The sequence below is a fragment of the Clinocottus analis genome, unplaced genomic scaffold, assembly GCF_023055335.1.
Source record: "Clinocottus analis isolate CAN_PGR_092001 unplaced genomic scaffold, fCliAna1.0.p SCAF_1, whole genome shotgun sequence".
Classification (NCBI taxonomy): Eukaryota; Metazoa; Chordata; class Actinopteri; order Perciformes; family Cottidae; genus Clinocottus; species Clinocottus analis.
Window position 1 is genome coordinate 11,903,353 of NW_027175820.1, and position 23,126 is coordinate 11,926,478.

At 39.4% G+C, this 23,126-nt stretch overlaps 1 protein-coding gene across 1 annotated transcript in view; it reads right to left on the reverse strand.

Moving 5' to 3' along the window:
- Window positions 1-23,126, reverse strand: part of apba2b (amyloid beta (A4) precursor protein-binding, family A, member 2b) — a 60,251-nt gene that overhangs the window by 34,845 nt on the left and 2,280 nt on the right. Inside the window, exon 2 of the mRNA XM_068587197.1 lies at window positions 7,432-7,482. The gene's annotated coding sequence lies outside the window, so the exon portion shown is untranslated. The remainder of the gene's footprint in view (window positions 1-7,431; window positions 7,483-23,126) is intronic.

Genomic DNA, 23,126 nt, shown 5'->3' on the forward strand with positions numbered 1-23,126 from the left:
CACAGACACACACACAAATACACTTACACACACACACACACCCGTTGACCTTTCTGAAATCTGGGTTTTCGGAGTTATTTTCACAAGTCTTTTTTGGAGCCATCAAAGAGACACAGTGTTGCACTGAATGACCTGTTCCTCCATTTTTCATTTTCCCACCTCTGACCCGAGTTCTTCTCAAAGAAAAAGCAGGAGTAGTAGCCTCTCAGCGTTTGCGTAAATACATACACATTATACTGTATATAATATAAATACTGACCCTAATACTATACTGTTATATATACTAACCCTATACTGTTTCAGTATTATTGGGGTATTATAGACCACTATGGAATATTTCAATACAGTATTATTATTATAATAAATCATGACTGACAGAAGACTTTTACATGCTTAAATATATGATAATGCATATAATTAAATATATATTGTACAGCCCCAAATCACAAATTCAAAATAAAGCAGTGCAACAAAACAAGACCTTATTGATCTGATTTGATTGTATTAATTAATGTGCATTACTGACACTGAAATCAAATATTGACTTGTATTTGTATTATTGTTATTAATGTCAATAATTATATACTTAATAATAACACTTTATTGAAATGTTAAAATTAATAGCAACTATATCAATATAAATAATCATACAAAGTATTTATTTGTGTATGTATTTAATGTCACAAAAGTAGCGATTTATTAATGCCTATTTTTGGTTTTAAAAAAAGTACTCAAAGTTTAAAATGTATTCCCAAACTTATATACTACTTAGGACCAATCGTAAAAGTGTGAACAAACAGAACCGATCAGAACAACTGGCCTCATTAAAGGCCTGCAGTACTCTGTGTAAACTCTGGGGGCGCAGTCATACACAGTCACAGAGTTTTGTCTTGAAATGCTTTTTTCAAGGGGAATTCCTAGAAAAGTGCATGGGGCGTTCCTAGACACTGTTCTGCAGCTTGTGGAACATCATTTGTTCCCCACAGAGACACCAGTCCCCATGGATCAGTGTGCACTCATGTGAAAGTCCTTCAGACTTCTTTTTCCTCACCAACACATGTGTAAACTACATGAGATTAAAATGTTTTGGAAACACCACAACAAAGTGTTGATTGTAATCAACTGTTAATTGAAAATGGAGGTAGGGCCAACATTTTCCCATTTGTCAACGTTGGCCTCTTCTTTGCTTTGCAGTTGGTGCCTTCACATCCTGAAACGGACCATGCGAGAGTGCAAGCCGCGAGGCTTTGTATGTGTTTTTGTTTGGTTTCAGTATCACTGCTGGCCAGCTGAGGACTAATCACACGCAGCGCCTGCACGGACACACAGAGGAACAGCACCACTCCTGACAAGAACAAAAGACAGACACACACAACAAGGCTTGCTGTTGATTGTTCATCCAGTTCCCATGTTGTAAAGGACAGCCGTGTGTGCGTATTTAGACCTGTATGACAACGCGTGTGAACAGGTGACACAGTTCGCTCTAGTATGTTGCATCTGCCTTCCTGTGGTGTGTGCATGTGTGAAATTGTCAAGTTAATCCTCCTGAAGCAGTGGCAGGTCGAGCAGGGGGTGTCACACCTCCCAGCATCCTTTATGCTTTACTGAACCCAGGGGAAACACGGCGAGTCAGGCTGGCACCCATTGTACTCACACATAAACACATAACACATGCCCTCATTTACCAAAAGCAGCTCTGTAGGTTTCTGTATTCCCCAGAAACTGCTCTTTTATACATTCAAATGTCAAAACAATATCCATTCATGTGTGTATTGCATCATCTACAAAAGGCTATTTTCCTTTTTAAGTGCATTTACTTTTGAGAGACCGAAAAGTCATCTGGGAGTTTCTTGATGTCAACTAAAAAGCCATGCTAATGATGTTCGGGAATCTTTTCAGATGTGAAAGCTTAAAGAAAAAAAGAAGACAATCACCGCAGCAAGGGCTGTTTGACAGAGGAGGTAGGCCTGCTTTGTAATAATGTATGATTGAAAGCTATTTTAAGATTGCATATTTCTAAACCTAGATTTCTTTGGGGAAATCTTGCTCATATTGCTCAGTGGAAACTGTGCTAAGCAGAGCTACAGTCGGTGCCTCTGTTTGGTAAAGAAGCTGGCTCTGGCTCAGTGGTATACATCGACACGGAGGCATCACACTGCGTCTGTGCCGTTTGGCCTGGTTTACCTGGAACACTAACGTCGACTGATTGTGGTTACGTTATTTTCATTGGTTCTTTTATTTGAGTTGCGTGTGTCTTTGTGTAGCTTCATGCTGCTCACTGACGTTATTAACGTTGTTTTGCCTATGTTTTTCAACAGGCACGTGTTTGGGTGACTTTCACCCAGCATTAGTGATGGGTGAAACAATTTTGGATGGGTTTTAACATCATTGAAGGGAGTCTCAGAGCAGTACTGATCACAATCTTCTTGACCGAGATGCATCTCTGCTTGGTCTTGGTTTAAAAGGGCTCACAATTGTTTTTATTATTAATTAGTCTGTTGACTATAAATAAATCAGTCTATAAAATGAGTGAAAAATTGTCAAAGCTGATGTCCTCAAATGTATTTGTTTTCAGTTTATTTTACGTTAAACAAAAAAGTAGCAAATCCTTAAAAAAAAAAAAAAAAAGAGAAAATGGAACAAAAAATTGTCATTTATTTGGCTTGAAAATGACTTAGATGATTATTTGATTATCAAAATAGTGGCTGATTATTTTCTGTTGATCAATTTATTGAATATTAATTGTTGCAATTGTTGTTCTCTGTATACACGCGTAGGCAGGAATGCAGAGTATTATAGGAGAGAAGAAGAGACCAATGCTGCAGAGAGAGCTGCCGCCGAAAAGCAAGGCAGGAAAAACAGATTAATGTGGAGCAATGCCACCCAATTAAAAATAAATCACACATGTCACTGGTCTCCAGTAATAATTGTATTCCTGAAAGTTCTATTTATAGTTTTTGCAGTCATGAAAACATAAAATCCACAAAGGCATGCAAGAAAAGTGGAATATAATACATAGGAAAATAAATATAAGCAGGATGGTAAAAAAAAATATTAAATAACGTAAAAGTTGACTGCTGGACAGATTTCAAAGGCATAGATCCCAGAAAACTATGAAAATACAAAAAAACGTGATGAGGCTTCATCAGATGATGCTTGGTCTCACAGTTATTAAGCCAAAAACACTCAAACATTGCCCATTTGGCAGCAGATTTTGATGACTTCTTGGCTGTAGCAAAAAGACATTAATGCTTTCATGCTCCCAACTTTCTTAAATGGATTCAACAATATGCAGCAAAAAGGTCATGAGAAAATAAAGTGAAACCAACACTGTTGGCACTTTGCACAGCCAGAGAAACATTCCTTTATCTTCACATCCGTCATTAGAACAAAACATATTTGCTTTGCAGTTCAAACAACAGAGAACATTTACATTTAATGTACTTAACATTATAGCCCTATTTTTTCTGCTGTATTTCTACTACTGCTGGATCTGACAACTCTTTACAAACAACACCTTTTTTAGGATCCCTTCTTTGTCACTCTTCCTTGGGTTTCTACCATTTGTGTGTGCACAAAAGACCTTTCACTGAAGTTGACATGTCTGCAGTAAAGGCATATTATCTCAAAGGTCTCCAAAAAAATACCAGCTTTCAATTTAAATGGATGATAATGCTTTCACTGATGATGTTTATGTTCCATCAGTGTGGCTCATTGAGAGAACTGTCATGCTTGTATTTATTTTATGAAAGGTCAGATCAGAGGAGACATAAATCAATGTCAAAGATGGCAGCTCATAAATATATTGCCTCAGTCATTTTACTGTGATGTGCTGAGTACTAATTTCACTCTCCCTTGGGATGCAGCCAGAGAACATAAGAGATAGCAAGGACAGAGAAGGTTTGATGGGGCTCAACAGGACTGGCTGACCAAACACAGCAGCACTCATCCCATGACGACAGAAATCTGGATTAATGCAGCTCTCATTTGAATCCCCTTACATCACATCACTCTGTATCTGGTCTCTCCATTCTGCAATAAAAACATGGACCTTTCCCTCATTTAGTCCCTATGAAGGGGCAGTATATAGGCATTGTGGGTAAAAAAAAAAAAAAAGGTTGTCCTTCAGCTGTATGTTCACTTGCTAAAAAACACTGCACATGGCTCTGAATCACGACAGGTCCCAGAGGGCTGTAATGCCAACGGCATGCATGTGAACTGCAGATTAATTACACAGTCTTACCATCACAGTATGGAATAACGTTTTACTGCCAATTGTTATTGGCTGGTATTGTGTCAAAATAGTATTGCTTTTTAGTCACCGATTCCCAATAATGCTCCTCTGTGAATAACAAATTTGTGTCTAAATCAGGAGCAGGAGATCCGGTAACGATGGCCGCACCGCTAACAGCTGACATAAGGAAGTTCCATTCAGTGACCATACGATGCATTCAAGCTTTATTCAGTAAAAAAAATTGTATTGGGCAAAGTTAATTTATAACATTTTTCATGATATGTTCAAATGTAATCTAATAATATCACATTTTGGTTTTGTTGAGAAATAAGAATAGCCACTGTTGTCTGAAGATGCTTTTAGAGCAAAATACAATAGAAATTAGGGAGGCAAAATGTTTTGATTATGAATCATTTGAATTGTGCGTGTGTATGTAAATAACCACTATAGATGACCAGAACGAAATAAAAGGATACATTAATTGAAAAACAAACAAAAACAGTCTGAAGACTTATATATAAGTTGCTCTGACGAAATAAAACAACAGATCTGATGATCTGGAACCGGGTCTCAAAACCGTGATGTGAGTGTGATTCAGTGACATTCAATCTTTGTTGTTTGACATCCTCCATCAACAGGAGTTACACAACAACTTCGAGCCGGTTGTCTGTATTTGTCGGTTTCTGTATCTGGAGTTTCCGAGCCTGTGTTTTATGACCCCTTACTGCCCATTAGTGTCTAAACGGGGGTTAGCCAACTGTGAGTTGTATTTATTCAATCACACGTTACAGCAGTGGAAATGCAGTCGTAAAAAAATTACGATCGGAAACCATGCAGTTTATTGTTGTTGTTTTTTTGCATATTTGGGAATAATTTGTTTTCTGGTCACGTGTGATGTTTCAGGATATTGGAATTACAGAGAAGAGCTACTTCAAATGTATTCATTCAGAGTATATCAGTATACTGTAAATCACTGCATTTTAGCTGAGCTACACTGCTATCTGAGCAGGGGATGAGAGGCAACTTGCCTCGTGGAAAATGTTTTTTCACATCTTTCTCAGAAGACCTCATATCTTGATGGGCACCTCATATATGTTGTGCTGGAGGGCTGGCAAATTTGACTAAACGGCAATAAGCAGAAGAATTTCCATGCTATATAATGAAGCAGACACGTGCACACGTTCATACAGATCATCCACACAAACTACAATGGATTCTTTTATGTTCTCAGATAATTGCAACTCCTAGGAACAGAAGAAAGGAGAAGAGATGATTCCTCACAAAGACAACAGCATATGTGGTGACAGATGTGACCGACTTCATAGCATGGTATCAAATTTCACCATGATTTTAGGGTTAGTTATCAGTACATTCACAGAGTGGTATCACAGAACTAGTGAACACATTAATGGGTCCTCTGGCTTTTTTGAAAATGACGGGTCTGCCAGATTTTTTGTTCTTCTCTTCATCTTCAAAGGATTTAATCAGAATAAGTGAAGCATAGCAGCTGGCAGACTGAGCACACATCACTGCTCTGCACTGCACTGGCTGACTCCAATTCCAAATGCAGCCATCCAAAAACCTAGACTACCGCTAAAGTTCCCCATCTGAAACCAAACATCCTTGGATTTACCATATCAGTGACATGCAGATGGACGGAGACCTATTCCGAGGCTGTTTACGGACTTACTCAAGAGTGACTGTGGCTGCGAAGCTTATGCCAGAGAGCTGGTTCTGGAGCCACAGCTCCTTAAAGACCACATTGTGGTTCAAAGTCTGAAACCCAAAACAAACAGCCCAGCTCCGTCTTTCTTTAATCCCTTCATAGAAAAGGATGTTGTCAAAACCAACATCAAACATGACATAGGCAGACAACTGGAATGAATTTTGGTGGATGACGGACGACATCCAGGTGACGACACTAACAAAGGCTGTGATACACTGTTGAGTGTCAGGTTGATGCAGAGCTCTATTCATTTCTCTCTCTCGGAGGATGGCGCTGTACCAGGGTGGATGAATATTCTAGCAGAATATGAATAAATGATGATAAAGGCAGTGTTGAGAGGCTCACACTGTGGCTTGCTCAACTGTTGTTTTTGCATCCTGTTCCTCCACCCTTGTTCAGTACAGTATGTCCTCAGTCTGGTTCTCACATGATGCTCTCCCTCCTCCTCCATCAGCACACAAGATGCCCACTTTCTTAAATATTCTACTTTAAAATGAATGTTCTTAATTTTTTTTTTGTTTTCTTCTGCATTGTGTTTTGATGTTTTTATTGGTTTTATGTGAAGCACTTCAAAATTGCCTTGTTGTTGAAATGTGCTATGCAAATAAACTTGCCTTGCCTTACTCGAGCCGAGTGACGTGGACCCACATCCATAACGATATTCCAAAAATGTGACAGAAGTTTTTTTTCCTAATATATTCACAAATGAGATCACTTTAACTGCCATTAGTGATGTGGCATAACAACATAGAAGGTTCCTTCCACTCAGCTAGTTCAGCCACTGAATTCAATAACTCAGTGGGTGGTAAATGAACAAATACTGTAGTTGTGTTACGATGGTTTGTTTTCTTAAGCAGCCATTGTGACCCATCCTAATGTGCCAGTTAGAAAAGTGTGATATAAATGAATAACTTAACTCGTGGAAAGTGTGTGATTTACTTCGTCTAACACAGAGGATCTCTGTTTTTGCAATGCTCCACCATAGAAATGGATATAGTAAGTAAATAATTACTGACACAAGCTATATGGCGCCTTAAACACCAAGAAAAATAACCCTAAAAAAATCCCCACACTACAAAATACCTTGACCATTCCCTTTCCAATTTCTTACACTCTTTTAGACCTTATTCTGTCGGCTCATCTCCTCCCTTCTCTGTTTCTACGCTCCAACGGCATGAGTCAGTGGACAGCCAGGCGAGTTAAGGAGCTCCTTAGGGCCCAGAGGCGACCGTGTCTGTCTGTTCAGGGCCCAACGACAGGTCTGATTGTGCAAACACAAAGAAACACACAACATTGGACAGTGGTGATCCTGTCATTATTGTTATTATTATTGCTGTGTAGATTCAACAAGTCTAAACTCTCGCTAGGATTTTGGAGACCTTGACTCCCTTTCATGTGGCACTAAAACAATTCCTCCAACACTCTTCAGAATAGTGCAAAAACCTGCCAAGGCACATTAAAGCCAACTCACTGATATCTGTAGGTAGGCAGAGCAGCTCTACTGTTTGCTTCAGGCGATGACCTAAAACACAAAAGGAAAAAGAGCATCAAACTGAGCATCAAAATGACAACACACATGAAAGACACACAGTTCAGTTCGAAGATTGAGCTTTGATCTCTTACTAGTGCCTGGATGTGAGGGGCGTCGATGAGAATAGGATTGTCGGGTCACGAAACAGAGTGACGCTGTGCTCAGTTGCTATTCGACTGAAAAAAAGACCCAAATTCATAATAGATGTTTTTGCAATTGCATAATACTCGGGAGATCAAATCCTGTCCTCCTGTACAAAACTTTCCTTGTCCAGATCCACACCCACACCCTCCAATAAACAAAATAGTAAGGGGATATTATTTTTAATGAGTGAATAATAAAGGCTCAGAAAGAAAATATAAACTTTAAACCGATACTTACAATACACATATATAAACGGCATGGTAAATGGTAAACAGACCTGTACTTGGATAGCGCTTTTCTAGTCTTCCGACCTGTCAAAGCCCTTTAACACTGCATGTAATCATTCACCCATTCACACACTGATGGGAGGGGATGTCGTGCAAGGCGACACTTGACCATCTTGACTATCTAATCATTCATACACTGTAGGCACAGCTGCGGGAGCAATTTGGGCTTAAGTGTCTTGCCCAAGGACACATCAACAAGTACTAGTTGTTATGACTCAAGGAGTCAAAGGAACAAGCCTTACCATAATGTTGTTCACCTGCCTGCCTGAGCGGGGTGCTGTAATACGTTTTGCCTTGCCCTGTGCCTTTCTTTCGTGCAGGTAGTTTGACAACGATACTTAGGAGGGAGCCTGTGGGGGCCGGCTCCTTTCTCTCCAGCTTCCAACCGGGCCAAGACATATGGACTTTCTCTTGTTTCTTTTGTGGCCTAGGGAAGGTAGATGACTTGCACTGATGGTTTTGTTTGTTACTTTGGGCCAGGCTCACCCTTAATAATGTATGACAGAGTGAAAAATAAACTACCATTGTTTACTTTAAACTGCAGCATTTGACCTTAATTGGAAGGTAGGGAGGCCCGTCCATATGTTACGCTCAGGCTCCCCCAGGCCGGGCATAACATTAGTGGATCGTCGATCCTCTGATTGAAGGACAACCCTGCTTGCACTGTGGTGACTGTGGCTCAGTAAATGCTGTACTTGTGCAGACAACAGTGAATTTGAAATTAAATCTGCTCTAATCAGCATCTAGATCTAGTGTATTGCGCTTGAGCTCTGGCAGAATTGTGAAATGTGCTACAGATCTTACTTCAAACCAAAATCCAACACCATTCTTCTATTGTTTGAAATGGAGGTGTGGTTATATGAGCATGACTGGCCAATAACAAAATGAACTTCCAACATTAGCTATATTTTCATAAGCTTTGACAGCAGGACAGCAACATCTGCCACTAAGCCAAGGCCAAATGTCACATCTCATCCTCACGGCCTGAGTCCTCTAGTGACAGCCACAAGTTACTGTCCCCACTCAGCAGTTGGATTAGATTAACTAGAAAACACGCCAGTAACATGCACACTGTTGGTGTCAGCTTGATCGCGGTTTCACATCAACCAGTGGGGGTTATGTGAAGTGAAGGGAAAGGGCCAAGAACTAGGCAGGTGCAGGGCTTTCCCTGCCATTGTACTGTTTAGGCGCAGTGCCTAAGCGTTTTTGCGCCAAGCCTAAATCTAAGCCTAAACCGAAGTCCTATGAACAAAAAAACAATGTGGAGAACATTTGAACGTGCCGACAGATGGGACAGAGGAGAGGGGTAAAAATTAAAGTGCTGTCATTTAGCAATATAGTTTAAGTCCTGCAAAAGCAGTACAGTACATGATATTGTCGATGAATACGAATCTACCAGTCATTCCATTTTGAATGCAGGTCTCAACTTGTTGTCGCTAATAGGCAATGTAGGGCAATGATGAGCACTAATGAAATGATGTTCAGCACACTAATTGAGAGCCCAATAGCTATGTAGTTGGCCAAACGGTACAAGTAAACAATGTCACTTAAGTATCCTGTTAAATTACTATACTCTGTGAATCCATAACATGCGAGTGTTTTCGCGGTCGCCCTTCTTCTGTAAGTTGCCATTGGTTTATTGGTCACGAGCAGTGGAAAATATAAAAATCCATGACACATAAGGATGCTTATGATTAACCGTAAGAATTTCAACGCTTAAATGCTATCAGGTAAATGGTTACACAAGGCCCTCTCAAAGCAGATGCTCTACTTTCTGCCAACTGCTAATGCGTGACGTATATTTTGGCATCTGTGGACGCGTGGTCACATCCATCTGTTGTGATTGTACTAACTGCATGGCGATTACGCTGCAAGTGGTAGTGAAGAGATCTACTGCGCATGTATTGAATGCGTCCTCCAAGCGGACAGTATGAATTACTACGCCGTGGTGTCTACAGCTGTCTATGTACACATCTGTTTGAGAGTACAAACAAGGCTAAAACCCCTGAAGGTGTGAGATGTGATGAAGACAGTAGCAGCAATGTGCAAAATCACACAAACTCTTATCAAGAGATTTTCATCTGGCTTTGTGATCACGACAGATCAAAAATGGACTTCAAAAACAGCTGGGTTTAAAGAAGAACTCAAAAGAACTCATGACTTCTTCTCAGCAGAGACGTATAGTTTTATCTGGCAAAATGTCAAAAAGAGGGGATGACGATGGCAACACACACAATAGTTTATACTTTAAGGACATGGCACGATAACTTAGTGCTCTAATAGTGTTCCCCAACTCACTCCAACACGTATCTTTACCTTATTCTGAGCATAACCATAACTGAAAAAAATAAGTGTAAACCATTCGATTAACACAGTCATTCTTGCGTGGACAATATTTTAGGTGCATCCTGACAAAGTGATGCTGTTTAGTCACAGAATAGTTACAATAAGAGTGTCTCTCTCACCACTGCTCTAGTTCAGCATGGCTCCCTTCCTCCTACTTGCATACAGGCCTGAGGCTGGTATTGGTCCCACAGGTCCAACTCACTCTGCAGCACACTGCAGCTATACAGCTATGTTGTAAAAAAAAACACTCAGCAGATCACTTTTATGGCTATCTAAAAAAAAAGATTTTGAAAGAGGAGAGGAGATATTGAATCATGCAATCTAGGAATCTTGAGATATGATATAACCTAATTCCCAGCACCATATCATCTTAGATACTGTGAAGCAAACACAAGGAACCACATATATTTAACAGTTTCTGTATTTTATTCATACATGTCTTTAATTTTACCAATGACTGCTACCTTTGCATCTGTTTTACTGAAGTCCCTTTCCAATGTCATTCCTCATAGATCATTCCTGACGAGTCTCAGTATTCAAGAGTCGTTATGATGTGCTGTAAAGAATCACGCTTTTAACACATAAACCAGACAGCAAACTAAATCTATACGAGATCTAGCTCTAGGTGTTATCTGACAAGAACTGGGAAAAACAAGACTGGACTAAATAAAAGAACAAAAATAAAGGACACAGACCTTGTCTGTAGTGGATAACGATCATTCAAACTGCGTTGGATAAATTCTGAATACGTTGCGTTCTGTGCTGTTTTACAAATTTATAAGTATGCTGTAAAAACTGTAAGCCTCCAGGTCACAAACTCTGATAATGGTCTTTTCAGTGAAGTAGGAGAGTGAATGAATGAGTAAATAACGGAAAGATCATTTGTATTACGTTATAAAGTTTCAAATGAGCACATAGCCTCAGGGGGAAAATATATAGCGATATGATGACTCTCCTTGTTTAAAAATGGCATGTTAATGGAAATAGTCGGCAGACCTCAATGCTAAACATGCATTGAGCAAATAAACAAGCTCACAGATGAACACACTTGTATGCACACCTACGTCTCAACTCATCAGAGGCCATCTCCAGCAGGAAATCTATCTAAATTGATCTCCATCCGCCCACCCTCTTATATCATGGCAGGCACAAGCTTACAGTACCCTAATCACTCTGAAACCTTGCAGAAGCTGTTCGCTGGCATTTTACACCCCGTCGACATTTTACAAGGATGCTCACTGCCATGCTGCCTTGACCTCCTGTCCCACAGCAATAACTGAGCTCTCTTTCCTGAATTACAGACCTGAGGCACGTAAAAATGGAACCGAGGATGAAATGAGTGGACTCTCAAGCAAAGCAGATAAACAAACCGCTGGCTGCTCACAGTCCAGTTAGGGTGTTCTGACCTTCAGCTTTACTCTAAGTGCCATTGAGCAGTAGGTGTTAAGAGAAAACATGTTCAATGCAACATTATTCCTGTGATCCTCTTCAAATCAAGTGAATTGTGCACAATATTGTTTACATCATGGCAGGCAGCGGTGGAATGTAACAAAGTATTTTTACTTTACATACATTTTTACGTATCTGTACTTTACTTTAGTAAAAATAATATTGCATACTTTTACTCTGTTACATTTTGCAGCTATTATCTGTACTTTTACTCCACTACATTTCTACAATATGTGTCGTTATTCGTTACATTTTATGAACACAGTTTCGCCAAAATATTGCCGACACAAAAATATGGATTGCCTTCAGCACCGTAACGGAAACACATGAGCCCACACACATGAAAGCACACACACCACAGGAGGGGCGGGTCTCTCCCAGATTACACCGCGGCCCAATAATAACACCGGTCTGCGTATCAGGATCCAAGCTACGCTACAGTTAGCTAAGTTACCCATTTGCTGCGGGCTCGCCGGTCTGTGTGACCATCTGACCTTTTTCAACCCTGTCTCCTACAAATTACGTTCCCCCAGAACTAAAACGCATCTTCAATTACGTTGACTAGAAAAGTATTTTCTCCCTGATTACGTCGGTATTACAAATACGTTGATTATACGTCTGTGTTATACTGCAGTGAGTTCACTGCACTAGGAGTTTATCACTCACTTTGGGCTGCATTCCCAAACAAAACGACTTAAGACCGGACCCGGCGCAACGCAGGCTGTTACCAGCCTGGACCCGGCGTGACGCGGGCCATTACCAGCACCTCCGGCCAAGCTGCCTTCAGACCGGCCCCGTTACCGGCCTCACACCCCCCCTTTTCTTTCCTCTGCAGAGTTTAGAAATTTAAATATGCTTAAATTCAGCGAGAAAGCGAGAAAACAATAACACAAACACACAATTATTACCGTATTTGTAATAAACAATAAAACTAAACTAACTATGTGTATAAGCAACACATACGCGTATAATCAACATAGTTGTGATACGTCAATCACAGACGTAATCAGGGATTCGACATTTGACAGACACCATGGATCCAGAGTCAGCCTCATCTGAGTCCTCGGATTTGAGCCACCTTTGGCCCCAATTTAAAAAACATGTTCGATTTCAAAGGCTCCAAGAATGACTCATGGAAGTTTCAAAGCCTTTCATGTCTGTGTTAATGTCCCTGACTTTTTGAAAATTTATATATATATATATATATATATATATATATATATATATATATATATATATATATATATATATATATATATATATATATATTTAATTTGGTTGCTTATAATCATTACTAGTAGTGACTTCTGTAGAGGCATAAGTATTACGAGGACATACATCTGCATTCTTTATCAAAATGGTACAGCCCTGAACATTGAGACACAACCAATGAGTACTTTTACTTTTAATACTTTAAGTAAATTTAAAAGAAAGTACTTTTTACTTTTACTTAAGTAGGATTGTTGATGTAGTACTTTTACTTTCATTTTTCTGGGTACTTGTACTTTTACTTAAGTACTAAACTTCAGTACTTCCTCCACCACTGATGCCAGGTAAGTATTTAAGTAGAACCAAGAACACAAGAACTCATTCTTTTCATTTCAAACCCAACAGTATTATTTCTCTCATCAGTATTCCTTGATGAAATACCTGGGATTTGCTGACTTGAGGTTACGGCAGGAAACATTTGAGTTTGATTTGTTATTTGCTACTGAAGAGTTTACCTTAACTGTTGTGTTTATTTCTCTCCACTAAGGCTGTGCGGTATAGCCCAAAATTCATATCACGGCATTTTGTAAGGTTCTGATAGTTACACGGTTTCACACTTATCTGTCAGGGTACTAATTCCAGTCATGGTACAAACTTGAGTTGTGTATTTAACTTTATAGCAACGATTGATAACCCACAACTAACGCTCTTTAACAGGGTTAAACACCACAATGCAACACTTTGTGACACAAACAGTTTGTAACACTAATAACTGTACATTTATAAAATTACAAAGTCGAATTGTATGCTGGTTATAGCTTGCATACATAAAAACAGGAAGAGTAAATATTAATGTATTAGTAATGAGTAAACGGCCCGTGGCTTTAAAAGTTAAATTAAAATCTTAAGTTATAAATCTTAACATTTCCATCTGTCAAACTGATGTAAAGTTACTGTGAATAAATAATAAACTAATAAAGATTGCTCATTAGATTGTCATAACCTCTTTGAAGAAATCGGAGCCAGCGAATCATTTAAAAAAATCCTGCCGAGTTCAAGTCTCTTTTAGCGGGCTGCAGAGTGCGGTAACGTGCCCGAGCTCATCGGTCCCGCGAGCAGGACTTCAAACTGTCGGTAACTCTTTAAGTTGGCTCAGTCTTGAAAAACCGACCACAGATTTGAAACAACAACTAACTTCTCGCCAGAAAACATCCTAAAATTACATTTTGTGACTTAACAACAGTAGTATTCAGAGACTGTCGACTTTCAGTTTTGATTTCTCATCTGCCATTTTTAGCCGTTTGCCGGTGCCAAAATGCATTGTGGGTTATTGAGAAATGCGGAAGACACGCTACACAAACAACTGTCCGCCGCCCGGCAACTTGCGGCAACTTGTCTTTTCCAGCATGCAACTTGGCTGTGTAATTTTGCACCATGACGGAACTTAGAACCCTGACAATTCAGTAGAAAACATTAAAAAAACAAATTATTACATATCCTTACTAGCACAGAGCAACAACAGATGTTGGGCCTATGCACCTGTATGACAGTGTGTGTGAAATTCATACTGTGTACAGAATACTGATATCGGTTTAACGCCAAATACAATCATCTATGCTAATTTAGAAATATTACAACCGAAGCTGCCCTGGAAATATCCTGATGTATTGTTACATCATCCATGTTTGACCTCATATCCATACGGTAGACAAGAAAACAGCAGAATAGAATGCATGTCCTGAGTATCGGACATTTAAAGGTGTTATAGGATTATTCCTGCTGCAGTACTGTAACCCAAACGGTGAGTAATAGAAAAAGAAAGCCGGCCTATATAACAACACTGCAGAACAAAGAAGAAGGCTTCGGCTAGCAATAAAAAAGGCACCTGCTGAGTCTGGTCTTTGATGTGCTACTGAGCTTCTGGGATTTCACGGTTTTTTCTCAACATTCACCACACAACAACATGGCAGCATAGATGGCAGGATAGTCTCCTCGGACAACCTCACCTACCTACATTCCTCCAGTCAGACGGTTAATGCTAATGTACCAAGTCTAAAATCTTCTAAAAGAAACTAAGTTTGACTTGAAATCAATCAAAATCAACATACGAATGAAGTACTATCTAATCTTATATTGCAACACAAAAGTAAATTGCTTCTTGTTCAATTGCTTAATCTGAAACAAATCTCCAATGATCCTTGAAGGGAACCAGACACATATCTAAATAGGTTCAAGGTACCATTGAACAGCTTCAAGCATTAACCAAATGTTGATATTAACATTTAAGCAACTTCTAGTAAAGTGAAAGGTTTGCTTGCTTGTATTGCCGATCTCACTGAAAAGCAACATCTCTGAGGAGGAAGTATACTCAAAAGTAATCATAATATATTTACCCCTATTGCTTAAGAATAAGTTATAAATTTAAATGTTTTTGTGTCCTCTTTCTTGCCCTTTTATTTGTTCTATCTGCACCCTCTTTCATCGCTTCGACATGATCATTTCTCACACTGTAGATAAAACAATCATCTGTTGCTCTCCAGCAGTTTCACGACACAAACCATAAACAATCATCTGTGTTGTCAATCAACAAACATGTTTGGCTTTACAAATAATGGCTCGGTGGCTGGTAAGCCAAAGCAAATCAAAATGTACATTCGCCATGTCTGAATAACAACAGCATGCCGCCTTGTATATGGAAATACATTTACCCATCTATAGACGGCGTTGCTTCTTCGAAGAGCAGCAATTTCATTAAGAGAAGAAATTCACCAGATGTGAATTTGTCTGTGCATCCTAACAATATCCGCAGCAGGTGAGGCTCTCTGCACATCTGAATGCTAATGTCATGCTGCCCCTCACACAAATGTGGCAGCTGGCATGGCCGATGCATTTTAAGCGTAAGTAATGTCATAAATGACAGCTTACTGAGGTAGAGAAGGCCCTGTTATGACTCACAGCGCAGCAGGAGGGTTGGCAAAATGGGTATATTAAGATCATGAAAAAACACACGCACTAACCCACACACATATCATAAGACACTAGCAATGGCAACTGTTTGTCAAGTTTGGGTCTTTTGAAACTCCACGTTTTCAAAGTAGATCCAATGCAGTTTGAATACCTGTATTTTCTTTTGTTGCTAAACTTTTACAAGAGTATTTTTCTACTATAAAGTAAATCATTTAATCATAAACATCGCTTGTTAAAATATGAATGTTAATGACACAGCAAGGGGTGCAACAACAAATCGATAAAATCAATAAAAAGTGATCATTAAAAAAGTTGACAACGAATTTCATTATCGATTTGTTGTGTCACGCGATTATTATGTCACTCAATAAGTCGCAGACATATTTGAGTATTGAACAAAAAAGTTGAGCGCAGACGCAGCAGACAGACGGTCCAGGAGGTTCTGGTGCAGCCCGTTGTATCCTCTCGTATGCCACCGCATAGTAGCGTGGCTTGCTAGCTAGGCTAACCGTTGTCGTTAGCTCGCTAGCTAGTCGTTCATTCCCCCGCTGTTGGGTTAGATGACGTCTTTGTTTTAAAATACCGCGAATGTGGCTTCATGCAGAGGAAGTGCTGCTGGGATTTGTAGTTTGATATCTAATCAATCACCTTTGTTTAGGTAGAGTGCAGTCCATACATTGAGTGGTTATAGAGTTCTGGAATTATCCTCTCTTGTTCACTGAGTTCTGAATGTGTGTGGGTGTGTGTGTGTGTGTGTGTGTGTGTGTGTTAGAGAGGACTAGAACAATACCTGCAGCCTTATAACGAAACATTTTCCCCACAAACCTGTCTGTTTGAGTGTATAGAGAAAGATTAGAGGTAGATTTAGATTTACTATCAAGCCCAACCTTTCATCATTAAAAAAACTATAATGCTCTATCATATTTTCTGAAACTATGCAACCAATCTACTTCCCGTTTACACTAGCACCCGCATGCCCAGTGTTCGTGTATACGTAGTCATAGAAATCCGTTTGCAGGCGTGTTAATATGGAACATAACAGTGTGTGGATGTAGATTTAGTTAATGACCCCTGGAAGCTGGGAATTCCGTACAAGGGCTGTAAAGCTGACATGGCGGGGTCCACGAGCCACTATTCAATAGAATTTATAACTTTTGTTACATACAAATTGTGTTCACAAAGCTAGAGTCATATGATTAACTTATACTTGTCTAAATTACAGAGGACCCCTCTCTTTTGCGCTCGCTCTTTCTCTCGCTCCGATTCTTTCGTGCCACCCATGATTAATGCAGCAATGAATGGATTTCTCTTTCACCAAGCACTGTGGGAGAAGGCTTTCTTTTTACTCTCTCTCTTTCTTTGCCATTTTTCTTTCCTACCAATGTGACCTGATTTAGTCACAGTGTGAAACTGATTTAGACTCATTAACATGCTAATGCCACAAAGAGAGGTGAAATGATGTGCATGCGTCATCTCATTGATTCTAGAGGGAACCACCATTATTCTTGAAATTAAGTAAGGAACGGCATAAAGAACACTTCATATGGTACCATTTAGTTGTCGATACCCGATACTGCTCTGAAGAACAAATCTGTGGTGAAATTAACAGAAGGTAATACAGTTGGCAGCACCAGCTCTATTCAGAAAAAAACAAGTTTTGGGCAAAATAAATAATAATGTAATCATGATGTGGTCAATTTATCTTGTAAAATGTGTTTTTTGTTGAGACACTTGAATACAGTTGTTTTCAGAATCAGAACCATTTATTTGCCAGTTATGTTACCATACAAGGAGTTTGTCTTGGCGGGTGGTGCATACATTAGACAACAATAACAACAAACAATCAACACAGTGCAAGAGAAACATATAACATTTACAATAGAAAATCAAATATAAAATGAAGTGCTCAGACAAACAGATATCAGTACTATGAACAAGTGTAGTGTAGGTGTATGTGAAAGTGTAATGTTAAAGTGTCATGTGTATTTTAATATGAGGTATGAATGGCTGTGCAGGAGAGTGACCGGTAGGAAATTGTCCTGGGAGTGTCAGAGTCAGTCCGTAGGAGACACTAGTTCTAATATGCGTCTAATACATTAAAATGGCTAATGCCATGATTTAGTTTCACAATTATATTTGAATTGCGTGTTTTAGTGTAAAAGACCACTCAAGATGACTACAACAATTTGAAAGGATAACATTTAGAACTATAATGACACACTGACTTGAGTGCAGTTGAAATTATTTTTGAGACGGTGGTCTGTATCAGTCAATAGGGTCAAACATCAAATGGTATCGGTTGCAAACAACATGATCAGGGCATCTGTACAAGTTATATTTGCTCCTTACTATTCATTTGTGCTGATCCTAAATAGCATATTGTTTTATTGTGTGTCAGCAGGTCTGTTAAGACCATGCTCTTTGATCAAAAGGTTTTTTTGTTCAAGTTGCTGTATAACTGAGGTCACAAAATAAAAGCAGAAACATACCAGGCCACTGCTCAGCACAGCAGATTTTCAAATTTGTAAAAAGAAGATTCGTGAGAAAACAAAGGTGAGATATTTCTGCGCTCCATTCCTGTCAGCAGCAGCAGTCACAAAACAGAAGGCCTATGAAGAACAGTGGAGAGAAAAGAGATTGAGAACACTTCCTGTTTTTATAAAAGGACCTCGGTCTGGAGACAATGTCGCCATCGCGTTAACACTAAACTCAGTGTGAAGTCATTTTAAACAAAAAAAGTGTGAACGACACATCCTGCCAGCCTGCAACATTGCTCACAAATCTTTTCATGTCCCAACTAGTCACTGCTTCGTTATTAGTTACTTGAAGTGCAGGTCAATATTTTGTTGGAACAGGTGTAAAGACACGTATGAGACGGACTTCTCAAACCGAGGCCTTATTGACAAATTAACTTTACACACTACACATCAGCTGAACCAAGACTGGCTCACAGTTTGAGAACTGTCACAACCAATGAAACACATGTCGAAACAGTTCCTCCTTTACCATACCTGACACAGAATACGACATGGATTTCTGCAAGTTTCCCCTTTTATTAAAGATTAATAGTAGCACATTAAACCCCGGGCCAAAAGTCAACACTTCAGCAATAATAAGGCTTGGCCTCTCAAAGACCAATCAATTAATTGATTAACCAGTGGATGAAAACTATAGGCAACAGCTTTGTCTCCAAATCAAAGCAGTCTTGTGAGGGTTTAGAAAAAAAAAGCATAACAGAGCCAGAAACAGAGATCACACTTTCAAGGAAAAACTGAAATTGAATAAGACAGCGCTGTCAAAACAACTTGAGTAACAGCGATCTGGCTGTGATATTCATGTGCGTGAGATACTACAACAATGTCGAGAGCTAGACAACAAGGACTTAACCAACTCCTTCACGAGATTAATGCTTTATTTAGAGACAACCGATTGTAAGTGTTTGGCCTTTTGTATAGTTAGGCAAATGATATCCTTAATCAGGCATTGCAAAGAGACACAACCTAAAAAATAAATATATGTGTTAGACTGCTTTATTTGCATAAAAATGCACAAATGAGATTAGTAGGAAATTAATGAATAAAAAAAATACTTAGCATTAGTAGTGTATTTTAATCATGTATTATAGCTATTAAAGCTGCTGCTTAGAACCAACGTAAGTGTTAGGATTGTTACAGGTCATAATTCCATCTCTAACACCTATTCTATATTACTGTGAAAACATATCGCCTCTCTGCTGTTAGCGGATGATGTGGTCCTGTTGCCCCCTCGGACCGTGTTCTCCAGCATTCACCGGGACGTTTTGGAGGCATGTGTGAAGCGACGGGGATGAGAGTTAGCACCTCCAAATCTGAGGCCAAGGATTTCAAGTATCTCGGGTTCTTAAGGTGGAGATCGACAGGTGGAACGGTGCGGCTGCAGCAGTAAAACAGGCGCTGGAAAGACTGATCTGAGTCGGAAGGCAAAGCTCTCCATTTACAGGGCGGTCTACGTTTCAACTCTCACCTCTGGTCACAAACTCTGGCTCGGGACCTAAAGAACGAGGTTACGGATACAAGAGGCCGAAATGAGTTTCCTCCGTAGGGTGGCCGGGCTCAGCCTTAGAGATATTGTAAGGAGCTCGGACATCAGGAGGGAGCTTGGAGTTGAGCCGCTATTCCTTCGTGTCGAAAGGAGTCAGCTGAGGAGGTTGGGCCATTTAATTCGGATGTCTCCTGGACGCCTCCCATTAGAGGTTTTCCAGGCACGTCCAACTGGTAGGAGGCCCCGGGAAAGACCCAGGACACGCTGAAGGGATTATATCTCCCGGCTGGCCTGGGAACGCCTCGGGGTCTCCAAGAACGAGCTGGAAAATGTTGCGGGTGAGAGGGAAGCCTGGGTCGGTCTGCTGGGTGTGCTGCCACCGCGACCCGACCGTGGATAAGCAGCTGAAAATGGATGGATGGATGGATGAATGGATGATAGCGTTATAAGTCACCTTTGCTTAATACTTATTTTTACTGAATAGAATGTATCGTAATAAGCAGGACGGTGCGAAGTAGAGACCCCATGCTGTCTGCACAGGAGCCAGTCTCTGTGATTACTGTGAGCAGCAGGTACGGGAACTAATTCTGTTTCATCTGTGACAAATTTTGAATTGACTTATTTAACATATCAAAAAAATATAAATATATATACCAGACCACAGAGAAATACATATTCATTAAAAAATGTTGATTTTCATAGAAAAAATACCTTCTTTACATTGTGGCAGGCAAAGACATCAAAACAAGTCTCAGAGAACTAAGGTACTCTGAGCCATCAAAGGCTACATTAAATAACATAATATATCCTTTCATGCAAAGCTATGAGCAGGGACAAGAAAACATATATGTATACATCTTCTTTATTTATACTCCAGCACACGTACTTATAAGCTACTTTCATACCTACATACTTTTATAATATTATGCCAGCAGCCTCACCTGGCGCCCTCGCACACAATAAACTGGCTACTCCCATCTTAGAGTACACGCGCACACACGCGCACACACACACACACACACACACACACACACACACACACACATAGACATAAACATGTCTCCCATTAATTATATGACAGGACTGAGTTGATTGTATTTCTACTTGAAGTCTTTTCCTCTCATTTATGATTAAGTCTCAATTTCAGCTGCTTACAACCTTTTTTCTACAGTCAACTATTTCAATTCCTTGAATTGGGAAGTAAGAAATGGGGTTAAGTTTCAATATCAACCTAACTAGTTTATTTTGAGCGGTTTGAAATGTAATCCCTCTGGGGATGCTACTGTACCATGTAATACAGGCATAATCAAAGTGAGGCTTTTACTGAGGCTAACGTTTTTTAGGGCTTTCTCATCCAAAAATAAGGCAAGAACTCTGATTTTCTCGCTAACTTTGATAATAACTCTTTGTCCCAATCTCTTCACCCAAGTATTCACTACATCTTCTCCACTCACAAACTTCCACACCGACAACATGGTTGGTGTGTATGTGTTGCTGTGACATTACTGTCTGTTTGTGTCACTGGTCATGGCCGAGTGATTGATTGGAGCCTAACAATGGTCAACTTTAAAGGTAAATGTTAAATTAAACTTGTTTTATGAAAACATCTTCAACATCCTTATCGGATGTGTGATGGTGAGTTACTTTCAACTCTGATTAACCGTTGATGCTGTAATCAAGCCAATGAGTAAACCTGAAAATGACATTTTCTTTTAATGAAAAGGGAACTATGATTAGTCTATAAACTCCGAGGAAAAAGTTAAATCAATATAAGATGGCAAGCTGAAACCCAGAAGACTAAAGTCCTTACAGTGCAAACTGAACCAGCAGCAAAGCTGTGGAGTTTAATATGATAAAGACCAACTCCGTAGATATATTAGGTTATAGTAGGGCGAGTTTATCTAACCTTATGAAACACAATCAAGAACGGCATATTTTAAATTGGTACAAGTAGAGGTGAAATGCATCGGTCAGCTTTACCTTCTTTCTGGCTATTGACCACTCCAGCTGACCATAACAGAGTTTTTTCTTCGGTTTTATTCTGAATTAGCTTCATATTGCGGACAGCAACATAAAGCCGCATAATACTCAAAAAACAAATATATCTGGCAAGGCTGCACAATCTTTCAAATATGATATTTTAATAGTAGAAAATGTTCAGACGTTTTCTGTCTGTGCCTTAACCCAGATCTGTCAACAGAGACGCGGTGATCAACAAATGGGTGGATTTCTGAAAGAATCCTGTACAAGAATATTAGAGCTTTGTACAAGAATTGTCGAAAAATTAAGTAAATGAAACGCATGACCTCTCAGCTACAATAAATAAATAAATATATATTCATATTATGTGATTCATATGCATCAGATTTCCTATAATATTGTACAGTTCAGTGTTGGTCTGTGAAGCTGAGCTGCAGAGATACTGACTGTAGTGATGATGTCATCTGGAGATGAATCCTCCACAGACGGTGAATAATGGAACAACTCAGTGGACAATATGACAGCAGCCATGGTGAGCTTACTGGAATAGAGGAGCGTTTCATAGCAATGGACATATACATGCCAATCCTTCGCCGTTTCAGCACCCGAAATCATTGTAATTAAACAAAGGCTTTTGGTAGTTTACGTTATCAAACAAGCACTTAAACAAAAACTCCTTGGTCTCAGGGTTATGGCAATAGGCTTCTTTGAAAATGTACAGATATGTGATGAATTAAAGGATTAAACTAACAAATCTTAAAAACAATCAACATTTTAATGAATAAGAACAATATGAATCAGATGCATCCGTACAGTAGACCATTATCAAAACAACATGGTTTCCTTTGTTTTGATTAAAAATTACTTTAAAACTAAACTTGTACCAATGTTTTTATTGTGAACACAAATGAATTTCTGGCAGATTAGCCCACGAGCTAAGAGGTGTAATGTATAGCTGTCCGCCTGTAATCGCCAGCAAGTCTAGTCTGTTTGCTAGTTAACACACATCAACAGTGTGGTGCACAGGCCATCCTCTTTATGCTAAGCCCTGTGTTGAACAGCAATTTGCTTCCTCTAATTGCTCACACAAAGCTTTTCTACAGCGATACCATTGTCTGTAACAACGCAGCAGTACCACTTATCTCACAAAAGACTCATCATAAATCATTGTTTCAATTGCCATTTTGAATGTATAACAGTTGACGCAACATGAAAATCAACACCCACCTTGTA